The sequence below is a fragment of the Caloenas nicobarica genome, chromosome 13, assembly GCF_036013445.1.
Source record: "Caloenas nicobarica isolate bCalNic1 chromosome 13, bCalNic1.hap1, whole genome shotgun sequence".
Taxonomy (NCBI): domain Eukaryota; kingdom Metazoa; phylum Chordata; class Aves; order Columbiformes; family Columbidae; genus Caloenas; species Caloenas nicobarica.
The window spans coordinates 934701-957502 of NC_088257.1; the positions used below are offsets into that span (position 1 = coordinate 934701).

At 46.9% G+C, this 22802-nt stretch overlaps 1 long non-coding RNA gene across 1 annotated transcript; it reads right to left on the reverse strand.

The window, feature by feature from the left end:
- Window positions 1-15741: 15741 nt before the first annotated feature.
- On the reverse strand, window positions 15742-18712 carry LOC135994127 (uncharacterized). Its single transcript, XR_010606961.1, has 3 exons — window positions 18270-18712; window positions 17750-17849; window positions 15742-16177 (listed from the first exon to the last, which is right to left on the reverse strand). It is a non-coding gene; the product is annotated as an uncharacterized LOC135994127 (long non-coding RNA).
- Between the last annotated feature and the right edge of the window lie 4090 nt (window positions 18713-22802).

The following is a 22802-nucleotide window of genomic DNA, read 5'->3' on the forward strand; positions in this document are numbered from 1 at the left end:
CATCCGGCACAGAGCTGCTCGTTAGCAGCGCCTCTTCTGTGATGGCAAAGCTGGTGGTGGTGGGTGGATTCCAGGTTTGAGGAATAGAAGCCTTACTTGGTGAAAAGCCAAAAGCTGGGGTGGGTGTATGTGTGGAAGGGGTGAGCTTTGGGTGTGATTTGTTTGAAGGAGGTTACGTGGCCGTGGAAAGGGGGTTGTTCTTGGTGAGCATTGGGCTGGCCGGGAGGTGGCCCTTGGTGGCACAGGCTAGTCCTGCTCCGTGGAGGCTTGGCAAGCCTGAGATGGTAACCAGTGCAATCTGCAGTACTAATAACAGATACACACCAGCTAATATTTCCTGATAGACATGGGCCAAAGCTTCAGTTACTTTCCAAATCCCCGTGATTTTGCAAGTTGGATTAAAATAGAATATTTATGCAAACCACACAACTGATTTTGGCTTTAGGATATGAAGAAGTTGCCTGATGAGCTTTTGCCAAATAAAACCACCCTGGGTTTTATTTCACAGCAGCTTTTCCAGGCAAGGATACTTTTTAGAAAATGAAATCCATTGACATAGGCCAGGCCAAGAAATGAGGGAGGAGTGCATAAAGGTTATAACCATGTAACTTTGAAAACATTTAAATCCACCCCTATACAAGTTCCCTGAACCCAGCGTAGCTTTGACACTCGTGAACTTGCAGCCAAGATCATGGTAGAGCAGCAAAGCTCGTTTCCCACCTCAGAGCCATCTCATAGTCCTGCAAGTCTGCAAAACACCTCAACAGTTAGTAACATTTTATGTGCAAAACCATTTTCTCTGTTTGTTTAGTGAATGACTATGGCCAGTAAGTAATTGCCATCCCTATTTCGCCATGGGAAGCAGGACTAGTACCGAATACACTTGGTACTTACAAGGTCGGACTTCCAAAATGTTTAATCTCCATGAAGTCCTATGGTTATCCAGCTGCATTCAGACCGCAATTTTCTCCTTTCATTTCACAACACAGATGAAGCATAGAGAATCTACACAGAGAAGAACCTGAGTTGATGAGAAGGAAGCAGCTTGCTCCATTTCTAAGGCAGATCTTATATACGGTATTTCTGGCCAAATAAGCTGGAACTGGGCACTTACATGCTCCACCCACTTGACTTCAGAGCCTTTGAGGATCCAACCTTTGAGAAAGTGAAAGAATCAGTATCTCCTGTTATTTCTAACTCGTTATTTCTAACTCATTATTTGTGCACAAGTAACTCACACTTCACCTCCTGCTCTGTGAACATCTGCATCCTTGCCCCGGCAGCCGAGGCGCACAAAGAGCTGAGGTTTGAAGGCATCAGACACGTTGCCCATTCCCTCCTCTCTATGGCTTGCTCACTATAAACATCTTTGAAAGACACTAGAAAGATATGACTGCTTCATCTGAAGGTCTGTTTGCCTTCAGACTGGAAATACAAGTGGAAGAGGTCTGCACTTGGGTAACTGAGGCAGCGTTCTGCTTCTGGCTGTGCGGAAGCATGGAGGTTATTGCTCTGTAAAACTCCGGAGCCATGCATTAAATGTTTTTTCAGAATTCAGCTTCTGCTTTTCTTTATCTTTCCAGCTGCAAGAAACTTAAACCCATTAAAAAAAACTTTGTCTCCCATTACTTTTTCTTAGACTCCACCCTGAAATTAAAGTCTTCCTTTCCCTGTGTCTCAAGGTAAGAGGCTCCCAAGGAATGACCCAGAAGCTGACGACGTGTCAGTGCCCTGCCTCTCGTGAGATGGATGTGCTAGGACTTTGGCATCACAGAATAGCTAAAGGCAGTCAGATACGGTGAAAGAAATGATGAAACCAGATGTAAGGTTGATTGAAACCGCGGCTTCTGATTCATACTGTTAATGTATTTCTCGGTCCTGGTATTTCACTGCTGCGTATTTCCCCCCTGGAATTCATTATGCTCTGTGTGTGTGACATCTCAGCTAGCAGCCGTGGAAATGATTGTGCAAGTGCTAAAAACTGTAGCTTTAGGTGAGAAATGGGCAATAGGAACAAAGAAAGTACTAATGAGTGGTTTTCTGTCCTCACATACATCTGACAAGTGCTGAGGGAAGGAATGAAATCCTACAGAATCATGGAATAATTTAGGTTGGGAGGGACCTCCGGACATCTCCAGGCCATCCTTCTTCTCTGGTGGGATCGCCTTGCTCAGGGTCTTGTTCAAAGCCCTTACCTGCCGTGTCCCTGAGCCACTGGCAGCTCTTGGGGACAGCCCTGGCTCTTGTTTGCAGAGTGAAAACACACCTGCAAAATGGGAACTTTCAATCACCATCCTGTCTGAAAGTCATTACTGTCCCCTCCAGCTGTAAATATATCTTATGAACTACTAAACTTTCTATACGACAGAGATATCCGGCAGTTTCTGCCACGCTTAGCAAGCAAAATGACTGCTCGCCTTCCTGCGCCACAGAGACGTGGCCACCGCTCCCGGGACGAGGTGCTCGCAGGGGACCCGAGGGAAGCCTTGGGAAAGTGCTGAGCTGTTCCTGCCCCACCTACCATGGACTGAGCTCCACAGCCAGGCCCCGTCCCGCCAAAGTTCACTCTCGTAGGGCTTAGCTTGGCCGAAAGCTTCACGAGCCTGAGCGAGGTTTGGGCTTGTGATCGTATCCAAAACTGGATACGTTTTGCCAGGGTTTTGCTTTGAAAATTGCTCACAGCTCCATTGACTGGCCGCGCTGCCTCTGCAGCATCAATTCTATCCCTGGCTGACACCCTTGATTTTGGAAGTTGTCTCCATTTTCCAGAGAAAAGTATGTACATTAGCTATTTCTGGATAGCGTATATTTAATCTCCTGCAAGAAATGGAGCAATTCACTTGTTCCTTATTTCCAGAGCCATTACATTTCTCCTGGTGACAGCTCCAAGGAAGAGAAATCCTTAACGTCTTTAATGCCTTCATTTGGGTGATGGAAAGACTTCTAACTGAAGAGCCACTCCTGTACTACCATGAGGAAAATAGCGTGCAGCACTGCCTGGGTAAAGCAGCAGCTTTTTCATGTTGGCTAAAAGGGAATGTTAAAAAGCAACCAGTTTTTAAATAGTTCTTGTATCTTCTTGGAAGCCAAATTAAGATGCAACCGACTGTTCATCATTTTCTCTGCTCATTCTTTTATTTTATGCTTAGTTGAGAGTAAACTGTGGTCTTTGCACCATCTAAAGTGTATTTAGACTCCATGCTCAAGTGAAAAATGAGTTGTTATCTGTGCCAGTACTGAAGTGTGCAGGGAGAAATCCGGGACAGTCACAGGGGCTGCCAACGGAAATAACTGATGGAAGACTTGACTGTGTTAAATTGAAATCACATAAAGCAGAGGTATATATTGTGAGTTCCTTGTGATGGAAAAGTGATTGAAAGTAAGCAGGGACTGCAGAGGGGCTGAAGACACAGCCTGGGGGATCCTCAAGCCTGTCCACAGGCTTACTCCGTACACGTGTCCTAGGGAAGCTGGGCTGCTTGCAAATTATAGAAGTGATTAATACTGCTAATAGGTGGAGGAGTCTCTTCCTCAAATTGGAAAATGCAAACCTTGCTGAAGTGGTACAGGTTCTGCAATGTGCAGCTCAACAATTGTCCTGAAGTCCAGATGTGTTTGCAAATTTGCTTAAAAAATAATTAAAAAAAGAAAAAAGACACGAGTGGCTGTCCTTGGAACGCGGGCTGGGTGTGAGCGCGGCGCTGGCTGCCGCGGCGTGCGCGGGGCCGTGGCTCGTGCTGGGGACACCCTTTGCTGCGGAGCTGCAGGACGGATGTCCTCAAACCCTCACCAGAGCTGAGCTTAAATACCCGCTGTGCTTGTGGGTTGAGGTAAGTGTAGGGAACTCCGGCCGAGATTAACAGTGCTTAGGTGAAAGCAGCAGCAGTCAAGATCTGGGTTTGGGTCCAAGGTAAATAACAAGTTGAAACGAGGTAGAGAACACGGGGTCATGCGATCGGAGCAGTGTAAAAATGCCAGCTCTGCTACGTGCTGGGTCCTGATGAGGTAGCTCTAATGAGGAGATTGATGGCTGAGATGCAGGCTAATGCTGCTTGGTCTGGTTACAAATTAAACCATTTGTTCAGATACAGTGCAGGTTCACACATATCGAAAAAGGTTTCAGAGTTTAGTCAGCAGTTCTTGGTTGGTTAGCTGAGTTTTTTTGGTTAACGCCAGCTATTTCAAAAACTGATTGAAAAGCCACAAGATGTTTGCAGCAGCTCCCGCGTTACTTGTTGCGGATGCGGACCCAGCCGTGCCTCAGCATCGCTGGTCCCGCGAAGCAAAGCTCGTGGTGCAGGACACCCGAGGCCTCCCCGAGCTGCCGGTGTCCTCGAACGCGGATGCACGGAGACGTTGTCCAACAACAGGACAGTTGTTGTGGGAGAGTTCTGATAGCAAACATTTTTTTCTTGCCAGCATCATCAGTGATAGGATGGAAAACACACCAAGGAATGTTTCCTTGTCCTTTAGAAAGCGACATCGTCTATTTGGAACTGTACTGTGATGGGGAGCCAGAGGAGAGAACTCTGCTATCGTCTGGGGAGTGAAACAAGGAGTTGTCAAATAACCTCTGAATCTCTAAATCTAGCTACTCTTGGCAGATGAGACTGGAAAGTGTTGATAGAATAGATTTCTCTTTCTGATAGCTTTGTCCGAACTGCTGCTAGAAGGGTCAGCACGCTGCTGCTTCTTCAGAACCTGGATGTGTTGGGGCGAATGTGAAATTTGGGGGGATGCATGGGAGCAAACTCACTGAGCACCGCTTGTAGCCTGGGCAGTGAACCCCGAAAAGTAGCAGAATAACCACAGTTTTAAATTCTCCCAGAGAAAGGGGAGTAGTTTTCTTTCTCTGATTCCTTTTCTTTCTCTCTGTCTCACATGCATACACACACAGAGGCGCATGTTTTTCCAGATTTCTAGTTTACTCTAAATCCATGTTATTGAATAGAAGCACCAAAAATAAAGACAACTGCCGTTTCTGTCTGGTATTTAACAGCCCGTCGGTGTGACGGGCACCTGAGGCCCGTGCCGTAGCGCGAGCACATCCGCAATTGGCAACAGCGGCAGCGGGAGATCGCGAGCCGTGTGTTCTCTATGGTTACCCACAACACAGGGGCTGCAGGATGAAACACTTCAGGCCAGAGGAACAATTCGTTACCTCAGAGTCATGGGAAACGCACGTCAGGTTTTTTAAAACCGATGCAAATATTCAGGCTGAACTGTTCACCTGCCTTTGCCCTCTCGGGTGCATCCTTTGCCCTCTCGGGTGCGTCCTTTGCCCTCTCGGGTGCATCCTTTGCCCTCTCGGGTGCATCCTTTGCCCTCTCGGGTGCATCCTTTGCCCTCTCGGGTGCATCCTTTGCCCTCTCGGGTGCATCGCTCCCCTGACCCGTCCCTCCTGTCTCAGCCTCCTCTCCATGCGCCTTTCCCAAAGTTCTTCCCTTCCCACCGGGGCACAAACCCGGCTTGTGTTTTGCGCACGTGAGCAGAGCAAGCTACAGTATTGCGGGAAATGGGTGTGATGATGTGTCTGGTGATGAAATCCCGCGTGCATTTGCAAACCCCTCGGAGCAGGGCGCTGCTCTGCTGCCGCAATGAGCGTGTGGCTCCGCTGGGATGGGACCTGAGGGATCGTTTATAATAAAAGGTGCTGCAGAGAGCAACTCCATCCAGCCTTCCTTAGCAACTCAGTGTTTTATCTTGCTAATCTCTGAATTACAGATGATCCTCGTTATCATTCGTAAATCCCAGATACTACACAAGCCCTGTTAATGAGCATTTTTCAGTGCGCTGTGAGGTGAGAAGTTGGATGCTTTGATCATAACGGTTTTGTAAACTGTACTTCTGAAGTTGTTCTCCTCTCATGTTCTAAATATATTTATTTTAATGTTAGGTGGGGAGGATTGCCAGGCCCTAAAATAGTACAGAAGATTTATGTTCATATATCAACCCTTGTTATGTTGGAAGTCATTCTTTGGGATTTCTGTCACCAAAACCTGATGCAAGGCAGAAAAATCCTTTCTTGCCAAGGAATGATTCTGAAATTTCAGAGGAACAAGAAATTTAATGGTCTGAGTTTTGTAATTTCCTCCCCCCTTAAAAGCTACAACTTACATCAAAACCAGACAAGCGCCGTACCCTGCTTTACAAACACTTACGAGACCCATACACCTGGAACTGGGGACCTGACCTTATCTCAGAGTAAATTCTGGTGAATTTTGGTTACGTGACTTCAGTTCTTCTTCACTACAGCAGCACCAAAGTGGTGTTAGTGAGGTTGGAACAGATCCCTCCTTGAAGAAGGAGTTTGATAATATACACTTATAACCACTGCTTTGTTGAAAAGCCGTGGAAGGGTTTACATGGTCAGCCTGATCTTTGAGTGAAGAATTTTGGCCTGGCAATAAATATCAAGTAAGCAGGAGAAAAGGCTGTCTCTTAAACAGGGATAATCGACACAGAAAGCAAGAAATCTGACTTCCGTTTGGCTCCTGTCTCAGAGACAATTATTTATAGATACACAAATTAATTTACTGGACTAGACCTCACCACAGTGAAGAAGTGAAATCACTTCATACAAAAAGACTAAAAGGCTTTTAGCAAGAATTGCTGGGTGATTCTGGTCTGGCCTCTGTGCAGGACTCTGTGATGAGAACACGTGGCGGTTCGTTCCCGTCCGCTGCCCGTGCACACAGCGCGTTTGCCCAAGGAAACGAAACAGAGCAGTTGCTGCAGCCGCTGTCCCTAGGGACCTGCTGGAATTTATACAGAAAGGCCAAATAAATAACAGAAACATCTTCCACTCTCTAATTTTATTTGATTAAAAAGGATCAGATACTAATTAGTGATATTAATTGGGCATATCAATCTCAAATTAGTCCAATGGAAAGCATTAAAATCTAAGTGCTTTATTACCAGAGTAGAAAACTGCTTTTTTTTTACAAAACGGACTATAGCTCCTCAGAATTTGCATTTGTTGGATGTGAGGACTGTTTGTGAATCCCTGGTGATGTACTGGCCACCTTTAGGTGTTGCTGCCCTGAGCGTTTGAACTGGCACTTTTGGGCAAATCTCTGAATATGAGGAGTTCTTGCAGATATTTCCCACCACAGCCCAGCTTTGCTTTTGCTAATGAGATTAGAAATGGCAGATTCCAGCTAATCATCCCAAAGTTTTCAGCCTATTACCTTGCAAAAGTTGCTTTGTAATGTTCATCTTCCCCCGAAGTTACCCCAGTGTCCAAGGGAAGAACGACTGATCTCCCGTTTCCCCATCTTTCCTCAGATCCTCCTTCAAATTCTGATGCTTTCCCATACCTATTTTATTAGCAAACACATTTTTCGTACCTTTGCTCAAAACTGTATTAACAAGTTACTCCTTTGTCATTTTTGACATTGTACACTTATTGTTTTATAGCAAAAACTGTTCTGATCGTCCAGACTATGTTCAGTATTCTCAAATATGTGTTTTGTTCTCAAATAAATGCTGAGCTGTGTTCTTGGGCAGCGCAGCCTGAGCCCTGCAATTACAGCGCTTCCAGCACAAAGCCTTCCTTAGGGTGCTTTCCTGAGGTGATGCTTGTATAGCTACTAATCTTTAGTCATTACTGATGTCTTTTTTGATAGTACAAGCCAGCTGTCTGTATGTTTTGTGTTTAAACACAAATGGCCACTCTTACGCTGGGGTGTGCTCTGGAAAAAACACCTCCTTTATTCCTTTAGGATACAAAGGGGTGATTAAGCCACTGGTTATCACTTTTTGCATCTATACAGTGCAAGAAACTACAATAGTAAATGCATTGGGAATGATATGCAGCTGCATGACTTGGTTTAGTTCAGAAAAGTATCATAAAAATCGCCAAGCAAGGGAAGCGCGTCCCCTGCGCAAGGCGGGACTGGACTCGGTGAGTCCGGAAGGGTCACGGGGTGAGCGGGGACAGCCCAGCGTGCCGGCGCAGGCGGCTGCCGGGTGGCGGTCGCCCCTGCGCGCACGTCGCTGCCTGCGCCGCCGCAGGGGCACGGGCTCTGCGCAAACCCTGGCGTCCTACGGACAGAACGCCCAGGCAAACGCGGAGAAAACATTCAGGCCAGGTCTACGTTACAGACCTTTGCCAGTATAGGCTTAGGACTGGTGGCCTGTGATCTCTCAGAGCCGTGCTAGCACAGCCATGCTTTTGCGAAAATGTATAAGAAGAAATTTACTTTTATTTTCATTGGAATCCTATAAGTGTCTTTGACAATCATTGCCATAATATGGTTTATGTAAGCAGAGGTACCCGTATATGAAGTATGGAAATACTGCCACATTATAAACACGGGAGCTGGGTTGAGCCTGAGGTCCTCTTGAGTATCTATGGGATGTTGCCATTCTACTGACATATGGTAATGTTTTCTCCCAATAATCTCCTGCAGAAGTAGTTCTGGGCCAACTACTCGTACGTTTAAATTCCATAAAATATATAGTAGAGTTTATAAAGTTATTAGAACAAAAATGTTTTTGGAGATCTCAGTTCATTGTACAATATGCGGCTTCAGCAAAAGAAATCTGTAAACGGATATTTTAGCTGAATACAAAACTCTTTTGAATATTTACTCTGACAACCCCGAACGGTGGATTTCAGCCAAAATGTTTGTGCAGCTTCATGCCTGCAGGTTTCTAGTTCAGATTTACAGCTGAATGTTTTCCTGTGTGATGGATGATTATTTAAAGCTGCTACTCCCTCCGGTCCTCAAAATGCCAAAAGACAGTTTTTGGTGCAAGCTATAATTTAAATGTAGAGCCAGATTCTGCATGCAATGTTAGTACATGAGGATCAAATCTTGGAGGCTACTCTATGTAAAAGTAACAGAAGAAGAGAATCAGGTCCTTCAGTGTTCAGTTCAAGAGAAATAATATTAACATACTTATATCATGTATACTCAGCGCCGCAACTAAAGTTTCAGAAACTGCAATTTCACTGTGGACATTGAACTGCTCCGTATTGAGTTTTTGCCTTCATCTCGTTGCAGAACAGCTGTAATTTTGAGCATTAGGTCTTGAAAGGCCAAATCAATCGTGCACGTGAGTCGAGCTGTACAAGCAAGGTGGCCCTGGGCCTCGGTCTTGCCGAGGTTGGTGGCCCAGTGCTCAGGACTTGGAAAGGCCTGAGGAAAATGTGACCGGGGGGGTTTATCTGCAGGCATTTTAGTCCAGCCTCTGTAACCAAACCTGAACTAAGTCAATAAGACTTTGCCCAAGAGCATGCACTTTTGTTTGGTTCCTAATTTTAATATTTAGATAAAATTGAAGAGATTTTTTAATCATTGTTCTTAATTGCTAGTTGGCATCTAACTTTCATGAATGAAAGCAGACTGGCTGCATTTCATGGTTTCCAGAGATTTGAGCTAGAAATGTCTTAACTTATGATATTCTGGTTTTCGTAAGTCTGAGGTTTTCTGAGGTTTTGGGACTGTTGCCATCTTGATTTATTTTCTTGAAGTATTTGAAAGGTTTGAATTTGTACATCCATCTTGAGCTTTGTGCCTGTCTGCTCAGCACTTCACTGAGCCGCTTCGAGATTTTTTCTTCACAGAAGATTACTGTGCTGGAGTAAATGTGACAGTGGCAAAGCCCACTCGAGTCAGTTAAGTCTGGTTTATTCAGAAAGAAAAATGCAGCAGGAGATTTAAAAAAATGCTGCTGTGGGAAAGAAAGGAACAGTCTCTCTTTTGGAAATCTCTTGCACAAATGAGCTAAATTTTGTGATCAATAACCTATTCCCATGATGTCCTTCTCCTGCGGGAATCTGCAATAGCACTACTAGTGGTCTGGTATGTGGGAAATCGGCCACTCAAACAGAAATGCTTTTTAAGAGAAGTGTGAAAAAATCCATCCACTTCAATATGGTGATTTAATCTGAAAGACGAGTATTGCTGGCAGCAGAAAGGCAGCGAGGCGTGAGCAGGGCGGGCCATCCCAGCGGCGGTTCTCGTCTCCCTCTGCCCAGCAGCGGTGCAGGGGCTGCAGCAGCACGTGTCTTCTCCGGGCTCCGGCTCAGCATCGTCTCTGCTCTTGGTGCCGTTTGCTTAGTGTCTGTTCCTGACCCCCGCCCTAGAAGGACAGACTCACAGTCGAGGGACAAAGACCAGGCAACAAAGAGGTTTTTCCATCAAGCGCATGCTAAACACGGTGACTCTGAAAGATTATGAACAAGGTAACAGCTTCTGCTCCCCAACTCCTCCTGCTCCTGAGCGCCAGAAGACAGGACCGTGCCTGGGGAAAAGCTGAGTGCTGCTGTGAGCATCCACAGTCTGCTGCTGTGAGCATCCGCGATCCGCTGCTGTGAGCATCCACAATCTGCTGCTGTGAGCATCCATGATCTGCTGCTGTGAGCATCCATGATCTGCTGCTGTGAGCATCCGCGATCCGCTGCTGTGAGCATCCGCGATCCGCTGCTGTGAGCATCCACGATCCGCTGCTGTGAACATCCGCGATCCGCTGCTGTGAACATCCGCGATCCGCTGCTGTGAACATCCACGATCCGCTGCTGTGAACATCCACGATCCGCTGCTGTGAGCATCCGCGATCCGCTGCTGTGAACATCCACGATCCGCTGCTGTGAGCATCCGCGATCCGCTGCTATGAGCATCCACGATCCGCTGCTGTGAGCATCCGCGATCCGCTGCTGTGAGCATCTGCGATCCGCTGCTGTGAGCATCCACGATCCGCTGCTGTGAACATCCACGATCCGCTGCTGTGAACAGCAGAGAGAAGATCTTGGAAGAGGATTAACCGCATGGGCTGGGCCAGCATGGATGGGCTGTTGCTCCCTCGCTGCAATCACTTGCAGGACATTTTTTTATTGATATATAGCTTAGCACCTGGTTTGAATTTTATGCAACTGTCAGATTTGTTTTAAACCCCTTATTCTTTGACCAATGAAGACTGTAGAAACAATTTTTCTTCTTTTTTTCCCCCCAGCTGTTTGATTCTGCTCCAGAACCGAGTAATTCTGACTCAGTCTGACAAATGCGAAGTGCAAGATCTCCCCTCACGTCTTTACAAAAGCATTTTGGGGTCAGTTCTCCAGCTTTGCAAAAGTGCAGCTCAGGAACATTCACAGATTTCTTCTGCCAAAAGCGCTCCGTGGCAGTAACTTCAAATAGCCAGGGAAACACTCAGCTGAGATAAATCAGCACCGCCGCTCTGACAGCAAACATCCGTCTTCAGCCCAGACCACTTAATGGCCATGAGCTAATCATCGGCATAAATACCATTTCCAATTTTGCTTCAAACAGGTGGAATGTCAAATGATGAGTGTTGGCTAGCTGAAATTATTTTGATCTTGATCAGAACCACAGTTTGAGCACTAGGTCTGAAGGCAAAGACAAAGTGTCATTCTGCAGAAAAATGATATATTTGGTTTGGGGGAAGAAAGTAACTGAACTCCTTCTTTCCAAGACCCCTAGTCGAAATTATTCCAAGTGCGGGAGTTTAGGTGTGCTCCGTACCCAGCTGAAACACACAGGTTTTCAGAGCATTCGAAGCAGATACACGAATTTTAGACGGCTGATAAGGGTTACACTCCAAACAGTGGGTGACCTGCAGCTCCAGAGCAGAAGAGCTGCTGCCCCAGCTCCTCATCCTCAGTGTCAGCTTTGTGAGCCCAGGGCTCACAGGGCCCGCCTGGTGTTCCTGGGGTGACCGGTCCCACAAACCCCCATCTCTGCTCACATCCTCGGCAGGATGCCCCTGCGGAGGCAGCGATCCCGCAGGCCGGGCATCCCGCCGGCCCCTTGCCCTCCTGCCTCAGTTTCCCCGCTCTGACAGAGGCAGGGGAGGATGGGGTGTTCGTATCGCTCTGATTCAAATGCTGGAAGAAAGAGCAGAGGGTTCCCGCTGCCCGCTGTGATAATGTTCACTGATTGCCGCACCAAAGGCACTGGCAGTCTGGGTCTGCAGACAGGCGGGTCTGACGCCCGCCGAGCCGCGGGTACATGGGGCTCCCTGGAGAGCCCTCGGCCATACACAGCTCCCCAGGCACCTGCCCGGCTGAATCACCCAACGGATCATGCGGTTGTTTGGGTGCTGCATTCCTCCCACTTACCATTTTCTTTTATGCCATGACATTTTTTATATCCTTTCCACCAGTTCCCTGTGATCTCATCCAAAATTAACTGAAATTGTGTTTCCTAGCCTTTTAACAACAATTAGAGTGGCTTTACCAAATGATTGCTAAAAAAGACTTTCAAGCTTCCCAAACATAATCACATATTAAAAGAATAAAGGAAATAGCATGCTGTGCTAGAGTGACTTCACAGGCTTATTTCTTCCTACCAATTAATGGCTTTGAATGAAGCTGTAATTGAGCAGTGACGAACACTGAAGGCAGAGATTGTCTTCTCTCTCTTGTTTAGATCTTGTGCATCACTATTATAACAATGCTGAACAGTAAAAATAGTAATAATAATAGTACTACTATATTGTGGTTTCTCCAAGGATTTCTATTTGTTTATTAAAATGACTGTACCAATCCATAAGGGCTCTTAGGAAGCCAGCATGGTTTAGGAGATTTGGGATTCAAATCAGGATGTTGTTGAAAGTAAAAGCCGGGCCAAAAGGGTGGTAGTGCCCTGGGGCCCGGTTCTGGCAGATCCCTGTGTTACTGGTCCCATTTTATGCATGCAGAGATCAAAATACAGATATTCAGTGACTGGCCTGAAGCAACAGCCCCCAGCATCCCTCCTGCTGCAGCAGCCACGGCTCTAACCCTGGCCCTGGCCCCTCTCCCCCCACCCCCTCCCCGCCGGCTGTGCCACCGGGCAATGAGCCGGCACAGGCACCGCGGCCGGCTGGACGGTGACCCTGGGCACGAGGGTTGATCTTGGCTGATCTTGAGCCAAATCACCCTCGTGCTGCAGGCCCCTCTGTGGTTCCAGGGGTGCCAGCGAGCCCGGGCGAGCTGCCAGCACGGTGCTCCTGCCATGGCTGGTGGGGACCGCGCGGTGCCCCGGCACCGGCCACCGCTCTGAGCATCCTTCATCCCGCAGGCAGGCGGAGGGGAGCGGGTGCTGCTCTCCTCTACAGAGACCTCCTTCAGCCAGGCAAGGGGGTTCTCAGTTCCTGCAGATGTGTGTGTTGTTTATAAACACGTGATGTACTTAGAAAAGTGCTGTTCAGTTTACCAATAATGCTGTATTTATTTTTCCCAACTGTATCTAGTCACTAAGTCATAATTCTGCAGCCGATTGGCTGCCTGCAGTGGTTTCTCAGGAAACTGGCAATTAAGGAACAGGAAAAACGTCTGTGAGTCACCGATACTTATAAACAAGCCGAGCAGATTGATTGGGCTGCAGCAGTAACACCCCAACGCCGTCGGGTCCCCGGCCACCGTGCTGGCGCGGCCGCCTCGGCTGGCAGCGTGACGGGGCCTGAAGGCACCGCTGCCCCACCGGTGCCATTTTGGGGTGAATTGCCTGTGTTTTGGTCCATTCCCAGCCCTGATGCAGTGGCTGTCATCAATACCATCACGCTGTGCTGCCCCCATGCAGCCGCTGTGATTTCTGCCTCTGCTGCTGCGCGATGCAGCTGGTACCTGCGGCTGGGGCAGTGCTGGAGTCACTTGAGGGTTGAGCAGATGCGGAGATGGGGTTCTCAGGGACACGGGTCAGTGCCAGGGCTGGCGGAACGGTTGGACTCCGTGATCTTGAGGGGATCTTCCAACCAAAATGATTCAATGATTCTATGAAATTTTCTTCTTTTTTTTTCTTAACTCGTCTTTCAGCACTGTATACAACTTAATTTCTGTTAGTCATCCCGTTGCCTGTTTCATGCATTCTGACATACATTACTCTGAAATATAAAAATCTTACTTCATATTAAAGCTAATCTAGAATTTTGATTTAATAAATTGGACCATGCTCAAGGAAATCGGAGTGAAATATCACCTTGTGAAGTTTCATATCGCCAGCCCACTGATAGGTATAATACGGCAATTTCTGGTGAATGAATTACCAGAAAGTTTTATATGCTGTATCTAATCACCATTTCTATCAGACAGAAATTACCACCTACCTCCCAAGGGATGGATTTTTTCTTATTATTCTTCTATACAACTGTGAAATTAATTATGCTCTTTGGGGTGGGAGTTTATGAAAAAGACACAGAGGGTGGTTCTTAGGGAATTATCTTACTAATGTTACTTCAGCCATCTAAATAAACACGAGGAGTTCATTTTAGAGGGAGATACAGTCATCAAATGCTTTGATTCTGCATATGAACTCTTTCCCGCTTCAAAGTCTCATCTTCATTATTTCGCATCAGCTCTCGTCTTCATCCTTTTTTTAAATGCCCTCTTCTGCTCAGCACTTTTCAAACAGTTTCCTAAGTGGGTTGTTTTTTCCACTGGCCCTTGTTGAGCTGCATCATTATTCTGCATCTTAATGGCACTCTAATCTTCTTCCTAATTACATGTAATGAGTATTTCGGAGTTGACAGAAGTACATCAAGACCTAATAATAAAGAAAGTTACTAAATCTAGTCTTCCAATTATATTCTATTAGCTGAGATGTTTGGCATCTAGTAGATATAAAAATAGGCATTATTAAAATCCTCTAATCTTCCCTTGGTATTTCATCCCCTACCCCACATTGTGTTTCCACAGTCATATCAACGGCTGCCTTCTCTGCCTGAACCAAAGATTCACAGTTAGAACGGAGCATTTAGTGCGAATTCCCGTCTCTGCCAAGAGACAACTGGCTTCACTGGGACCAGACCCTGTCCCTCAGCTCTGAAGTTCTGGATCAATTAAATATGCCCCTAACACATGAAGGTGCTAAAATGGGGATCCTCAGCATGCAGGAGGAGAGAAGGCAGTCAGCATTTCTTAGGATAAGGATCTTTTTTTTCCCTATTGCTTATTGAAAAGAAGGAGATGTTGTTCATAGAATCATAGAATGTCCTGACTTGGATCCAACTCCTGTCCCTGCACGGGCCAACCCCGCGGTTCACACCCTGTGTCTGAGGGCACTGCCCAGTCTCTTCTTGAATTCTCTGAGAGTTTTTGCTTTTATTATCACACTAGCAAGTATTGCGTTACTTACAGCCTCTATGCAGAAGCGCTGGTTATACTTTAAGTACAGAAAGGGCTTTCTAGCATGGCAGCTTTCTCTTCCATCCACTCCAGTCCTCCCAGCTTTCTTACCCGGCGATGCAGCCGTGGGTCAATACAGAGCGTGCACTGCACTGCCTGCCGCTCAGAACTGGAAAAACTTTGACGGTTATCAATTCCATATAAAAAAGGAGTTTTTAACTGATGCTGTGCCCAAGCCACAGCTTTTGCACTCAAGCTGTCCCACGGCCAGGAGTCTGGGTTTAGGTTTATGTTCCTCTGACTTTGGACAGATGCACAAATGGTTCATGAGGTTAGTGTCGCCTCCAGGGTTACGCTGTCCTCAGCTTTTTCCCAGTCTTTTGCTTCTCTTCTTCATTTATGGCCCTCTACAAGGTAGCTGAAATGTTGAAAAAGTACCTCCTAGCAGAAAGAGGAGAGCTACAGAAGAAGATTTAAATATTTGATCATGTCCATAAGTCACTATCTTTATGTCCTCAAGAAAGTCTCAGAGGCTCATATCTCCACAGCCAGGACAAATGCCATGTACTGTTGTGTTACTTTCGGTAGTCCCGCCTTCGACTGGCCTCAGTAACTGGAACTGATTCCTTCAACTCAGAATTAACCCTGAGACACAAGCCACGACGTAGTTTTACTGTGTAATAGCAATTTATTGAATATCATTAAGAGCGTAAAAGGTCTGACCAGACCTGCTCAGCTGCCTCCCCTCTTCCCAGAAGGAGTTTGCAGATCAGCAGCCGAGTCCACATCAGCTCCGGCTGTTTGCTTTCTCCTCCCCACCAGGAGCCATGGGCTTCGCTTTCCAGCGCTCCAGAGCCGCACCTCATCCCACCGAGACTCCCCCGGCGACCTTCGGATAGTCCGGGGAGTCATTTCCCACAGAAAACGTGAGAGAGCGTGCGGGGCCAGGGGCGCTCCCTGGTGAAGCGCCCTCTGAACCAGGAGTGTGATCAGCCTCAGCGATCGCGCATCAGCTGCTTGAGTGGTGGAAATGAAACTCGTTAACAATTCCGCTGTTCCTCACAGAAAAATGGCCCCAGTGTGATTTAATCCAGCTGATCTTTCCTAAAGACAAATATAGGATGCAAATATTTATAAATCGCCCATTTACTTAATGCCCATTGATATGTTAAACACAATCTCTGGGTTTCCAATACCCTCGAACAACTGCTGCCAATTATCTCCCTTTCCCTGGCTGGGCTGAGCTGGGGGCCCAGAGAAAAGCTCTTTGTCCTGGGGCGGGCTGGCCTGACCCCCTCCCGAGCTGAGCTCCCCGCCTTTCGGAGGAGGAGGATGATGTCCTTAAACTTTTAATGATGCACTGGGAAAATTGAACCAAAAAAAAAAAAAACAAAAAAAAACCCACCCCAAACAAAAAAAGAAAATCCCTTCAAAGCTCCAGGTGTTGAAATGCAATTAAAACAAAATAATTTACCAACTTCCAGTGCCAGTAATACCCCCCTCCCGCTGCCCCCCTGCAGTGCCACAGCACTCAAGCCCCTTCTTGCTGCAGTTTCCCTCACTTCTCATCCTGGGCTGTTCTGGGGCTTTCCTGGACAAGGCGGCTTTTCCCCTCCCTCCTCTGCCAGCCAGAAGTAATGAAATGTTATCATTTCTAGTATATTACCATTTGTGCAGTTATTTGAGGACCTATGTGAATATAAGTTGTATTTATATAAAGAAAAAAAATAGTAAATATAAATTATACAGCTAACACATCACGTCATTACACTGCCATTTTCAGATCTGCCCTGGCTACTGAGGGCTACCTGCCACTAGTGCAGACAAGGCTGGGAGTTAGAAGTATACATTGAGATAAGAGATTTCATTATAAATTGCTTGTAAATCCTAAATATTATGAGCAATGAGATTTCTCACCTTGATTCAGATTTTACATATTTCACAGGTGTTTTTTTCTCTGTTTCTGTCCATTTCTGCACTTTGCAGCCATCGGCTCCCCACCATGGGGGAGGGCAGCGGCCCCAGCCCGGGCCAGCGCGTCCCGCCCAGCCCTGGGGCTTTGACAGCCGCTGTGCTGCTGGGAGGGGGCTGCACAGAACGGAGATGGTACCCGCAGTGTGTCTTTGCTGCAGCGGGTGATGGCCGCTGTAGCACAGGGTGGTGGAGCGGGCCGAGGGGCTGCCTTGCTCCAGGCTTTGCAGCGCTGAGGTCTGACATCTACCGTTGAGCACAGCGGGGATCAGTGGCCACAATTAAACAGGGCAAGCACCAAACAACCAGCACCCCTGCAGGATGGCCTGGCCAGCAGCCTGCCGTGGGAGCACGCGCTGAGGCAGCGGGGCGCGAAAACCACTTTGGGATCTGGGTGCTGAAACCAGACCCGCACTGGAAGCATTTCTGAACAGCTGCTTCTGCAGAAACAGTCGGCCCTAGCTGACAGACACGAAAATAATCATAAGGGCTTTTGTAAGGACGATCACCCTCCCTTTTCCTCCCCCAGACCAGAGAATCGCCAGCTCCAAGTGCCTCGGGGAAGCGGCCAGGCTGTCAGCGAGGGAAAGGGCTGGGGCGCATCCCTGTAGCTGGGGATTGCTATAGACTTGGAGCTGGATGCTTCAGAGACAGTGTGATTTATATATCCTGTCTGAAATAATGGTTTCAGCAGAAGAAAAGCACCTATTGAAATTGCTGCTGTCACTTCTGCTTCCTGTTTATAAGGCTGGATTCGGTTACACAGATGTCAGCGGTGGCATCGCAAACGTAGCATCTGCACGGGCTTCAGGTAGGGGAGAAAATAAGAGAACATGAGCTCTCAAATCACATTTTGGTGCCAATATCTTCCTTAGCAATAAGGGAAAGAAGAAAAACAATTTCAGAAAAATTGCGGTTGCTTCTGAAGCAGAACAATTATTGTTGCTATAAAGGAACCTGTGATGCATCATCTGCTGCTTAACAACTCCAGCGAGAGAAGGAGGGTTATCAAGGGACTCAAGGGGAGCAAATCTCTAACCCCAATCTTTAATAAAGTAGCTGGAAAGAAATCAGGAAATTATACATGTGTAGGGTTGATCTCAATGGTAAATACGAGTCTACAGAAATTAATAAAGGATGAGGTCACACAACAGCTGGAGGAGTTCGAGTTGGTTTTAAAAAAATAGTCCAGATGGTTTTTCTTTTTAAAGGAATAAAGCCTTACCTGACAAATCTGTAAGAATGTTCTCAGCAGCTGAGAGAGGAAACAAGATGAGCAGCAATAGTACCTGGATCAAAACGTAATTGAATATTCCTAAGGCAGTGAACGGAGGCCTGAAGGGCACGTCAGGGAAGGGGTGACGCTGCGGAGCTGTGCCGGGATGTGCACTTGAGCGCTGCCGGAGACATCGCACCAGCCCGGACATTGCAGCCCTGTTGATGGGATCACGAGAAAAGAAACTTTGGTTGTATTTTAGGGGGGAAAAGCCCCTCGTTCCTCTTCCCCCCTCATCCCGCTCCCTGCAGCGGTCAGCCCGTGCCGAACGCCGCGGCAGCCGCGGCGGTGCCGGGGGATGAAGGGGACGCGCAGCCCCCCGGGGGCTCGTGCTGGGCGGCTCGTGCCCCTGCGGACACTCTGGAGGTTCACACAAGGCCAGGGAACATGAGGATCATCGCATATACATTTGTGAAGAATGCCTGGCTGGATTTCAGCGAGCGCTACAGCAAAACTGCCTGTCGTACTGGGAGGGTTTTACAGACTGTCCTGCATAGCTGAGTCCTGATCCAACACGAGCTCGCGTTTGAGGCTGGAGCCAACGGGTATACGCTCGCTTACATAAGTGTTAGATTTGGGACTGAGCAGTCATCCCAAATTACAGGCAGTATGGGCTGGCTCCAGGAGGTAGAAACTGCAGAAAAATGCAGTTTGAGCTGAGCTCCAGTCTATGCTACGGTCAGGTTTTAGCAGCAACTAGTCCCAGGCTGGTGTTGGCTGCTCCGGGGGCTCATGGTCAGCCCGACTTAGCACTTGGGGTATATTAGACATGGTGAAGGGCTGGATTGGTATTTGGGATCAAGAGCAGATGGGAGGCTTCCGCGATGTGTTGGATGACAGGCACTGGTGGGACTGGCACGAGGGTTTGGGAGCCAGTGAGTATGGAGAGCTGGGACAGGAGCAGGTTGGTGGGTGAGCTCAGGGCTCCTGGGGGGCCCAGCTAAGCTGATGCTTGCACGACCCCAGGATAAATTAGGGCAAATGCTCCTGTATCTCACAGAGTGATCTGTGAGACCCAGCACTGAGTACTCCTATACAGAAACCCTTAAAATCGCTGGTGATTTCTGAAAATTGAGGGGACAGAAATTGCGTAAATAGAAGAAAGTGACTTGACAACATGGTCTCATTTCCTACAGTATCCCATAAGGTGTTCAACAAGGAAAGAGACATTTCAGTATTTGCAGGAACTGCACCTGCACCACGGTAGAAGGCAACACTGAGAGGAGCACTTTGTTCCGGGAATGTGGGTGACGCCAGCGACGACGGGCTGTCAGAGAGGCGCACCTCTGGTTCTGACCTGATCCTTCCCCATGGTTAGTCTCAGGATGGCCAACTTGTGAGGTTTCGGCATGGATTTTGTGGTAATGTTTTCCTTAGCTGTATTTCCAAGACTCACACGATACATACATTTCTTTTGGTTTTAAGACAATGCGTTGGTTTAACGTATTACTTCAGGCCTTGAATTGCAGTAAAACACTTGTGACGGGAAATACAGCAGAAAAGGAGCTGCAGGAGGGTCCCGGAGCTGGGTGGTCTGTGCTAAGGCTGGGCTGGTCCTGCGGAGCGAGCCGGCCTGAGCTCGCGCGTTTTCCATGCAGAACTTGCGCTGAACTTTCAGCACTCAGCTAACACCGAGCCGGTGTGAGCAAGCTCTGTCGAGGGGGACGAGGTTTTACAAACCAGGGATTCTCTTACAGCAGTTTCCTGACCTTTCTCTGTTGAAGGACCGTCTGCCTGTTCAGGGGAAAAAAGTGGGTCACCCTCAGCCTCCTTATTGTTTTGCTATTGAGAGCGATGTGATAAGCAAATTACGTTTTCAGCATTCAGTGAACAAAGTGTTGTTTTAAAGAATCATAACAGTACTGGGGTAATTACAACGGCTGTAATTAGTCACTGAGAACCTCTGGAAAGTGGCACCTGACACCACTTGACACACATCTCTCAATCGGTATCTGTGTGCTTCTACACAAAAAAAAGTGTGTTATTTTTCAAGTGATTTCTGATGCCTTGCAAACTTCTGCATATCACAGATATTTAGGGACCGGACTTTATCCTTCTGGTTTTGCTCATCTGTGTAGCTATTTTCTGTTGGTTTGACCAGACGGCCTGCCACGTGCCAGCTGACTCCAAGGTCCCTGTATACCAACTAATTAGTAAATATTCGAATCAATTAGCTGGCAACTCATTCCGTGGGAGTCTTTATCAACAGCTTTTTTTTTTTTTTAAAGCTTGCACAAAGACATTTATTTAAGATTTGTATCATTTTTCTTTCCGTTAAGAAGCTGACATACAGACGTGTGTCTAAGTCTACCCACCATAATCTTTCATGTCTTGTCCCTCTTTAGATTTTCATTTTATTTTTATCCCTGCTTTTATTCTTTCTCCTCTTTTTAAATAATGACAATTTACGTCTTTTTTTTAAAACTCATTGCCAGTTCATTAAATCATAATGCAAATTTTTTAAAGTGAGGTTACGATGTGCACGGCCATAAACAGCTAACAAATAAATTTGTTTGTTAGCATCGAAAGGTGGCCTCTCCAAACAGATTTCCTTAGAGCCATTTACTACTTTTATTGCTGACTGACTTACCAAAGTCATTCTTTCCTTTTTTTAGGAGAAAAACAGTGAAAGAAAAAATACTAAAGAGTCATTTATTTCCAGTGGCATCACCTATATTTGCTAAATCAGCAGCAGGTCACATTGGCTCAAGAAGAGGTCTCCTTATATGTCCAGTCAAAATGAATCTTAGCTGTGAAAACTAGTATCGTTAAAGTGCTATTTGGAAACGTTGTTAAAAATAAATAGGGAAGCAGGCAGAGGTTCAGCCTGAGAGGCAGTTTGTACACTGTGTGGCTGCAAATGCATTTTTTCCTCCACCATTCTTGAGAATATTGAACAAGTCAGGAATTATTACAGTAATGTCCCTGTCATTCTGAATAATACATGAACAAAATTAGTTACTCTTCATTCAGATTGAAGCAATTATTTTATGTCTCCTTGCATGAGGCCATGTGCAGCCTATTTCTGAGCTCTGCAGACAGAGCCATAAAGGATGGTTGAAATAACAGCTGGGACTAATTGGAATTATGGTTGACTCGATTCGCTGTGTTTATTTATTTATTTGTGTGTGTGCAGGGAGGGGAGTAAACTTTAATTTAGTATGCAAAATATTTAAAGGGAAAAGAGCTGTAGCAGTTCCGCTGTGTGCAATGCATGTAAGCTTTGCTGGTTTAATTAACCTTTCAACGCGAAGACCATCCAGCTTTGCATTTGGGAGCTTATCACCTTATTAATACAAGTCACTTCTTTTACGCGCTATCTGTCCTCTCCGCACCTTCAAAGCCCAACCGCGGAGCCCCAGCGCTGCAGGGCACGGACACGAGCGCCAGCCAAACCCGTCCACGCACACAGCGGATGGGAGGAGCGCTTACCAATACCTGCTGTCCCACGCTCGGGGACACGGGACGGCCAGCGAGCTCAGCCCAGCCAGAGCCCTGCCCTCCAGCGCCTGCCCAGAACCCAGCGAACTGTTCGCACAGAAAACCCATTTCTTAGGAAACTGTAACTGTCGCACTGTTTATTCATCTGCATCTAATTATTCACAGGCATAACGAGGCAGCTCTGAAAATATTCAGGTATCTCCAGCTGCAAATGAAGAGGGGTTCTGGGTGCCTTGGTGCACCTCAACGCCCAAACAGGCTTTGGGGGGCTGGGTGGGACCCCACGCCCGGGAGCTGGGGTGGATGCGCAGGAAAGGGGGCAAATTGCTGACAAGCTTGTGGAAAGTGCCTCAAAACCAGAAGGTTTCTGCAGACTGGTTTGGGTTTGATCAAGCAGCATTTTTTGACAAAACCCTCTGTTTTCCCTGAAGAGCCCAGTCCCGTGGCACGTGGGGTCCCCGTGCCCTGCTCGGAGCTCCGGCAGTGGAGGAGGCATTGGGAGCTGGACCCCGTCACTGTGGTATCTGAGCAGTGATGGTTCTGTCTGGAAATCGACCCCTGTATTTTGAAAGTAGGAAAGCGATACTTGGCTACGTTATGGGAGTCTGCAGAGGATTGATGTTTACAGGATGTTTTAGAAATGCTGTAGCCTCCTCGTTATAAATAAGTATGAAACCTGTTGAAGTCTGTTCTGAGCGGAGCACACACTCATTTTGGGACACAGTGGGTTAACGTGGTGGTTTTTCTGCCCTACTTTTTTTTTAAGATGTGGCAGGATGCTGCTGAAAATGTGTAACTCAGTTCTCTGGAAAGAATCCTGAAAGTTGCAGTGAATAAATGCAGAGCAGGGAGTATAAAATACATGTGCTTTTTAATATTTATTCCTATATTAAAAACTCAATACAGTGGCTGAGATGAATGTTAAAAACTTTAATTAAAAACAAAACAACAACCCTCTCTTTCAGTTGCCTTAGCAGCAGCGAGAATAAAGGTAAAAATCCTTCTTTCTGAAAAATGATCTTGTTCCCAGCAAATCCTATA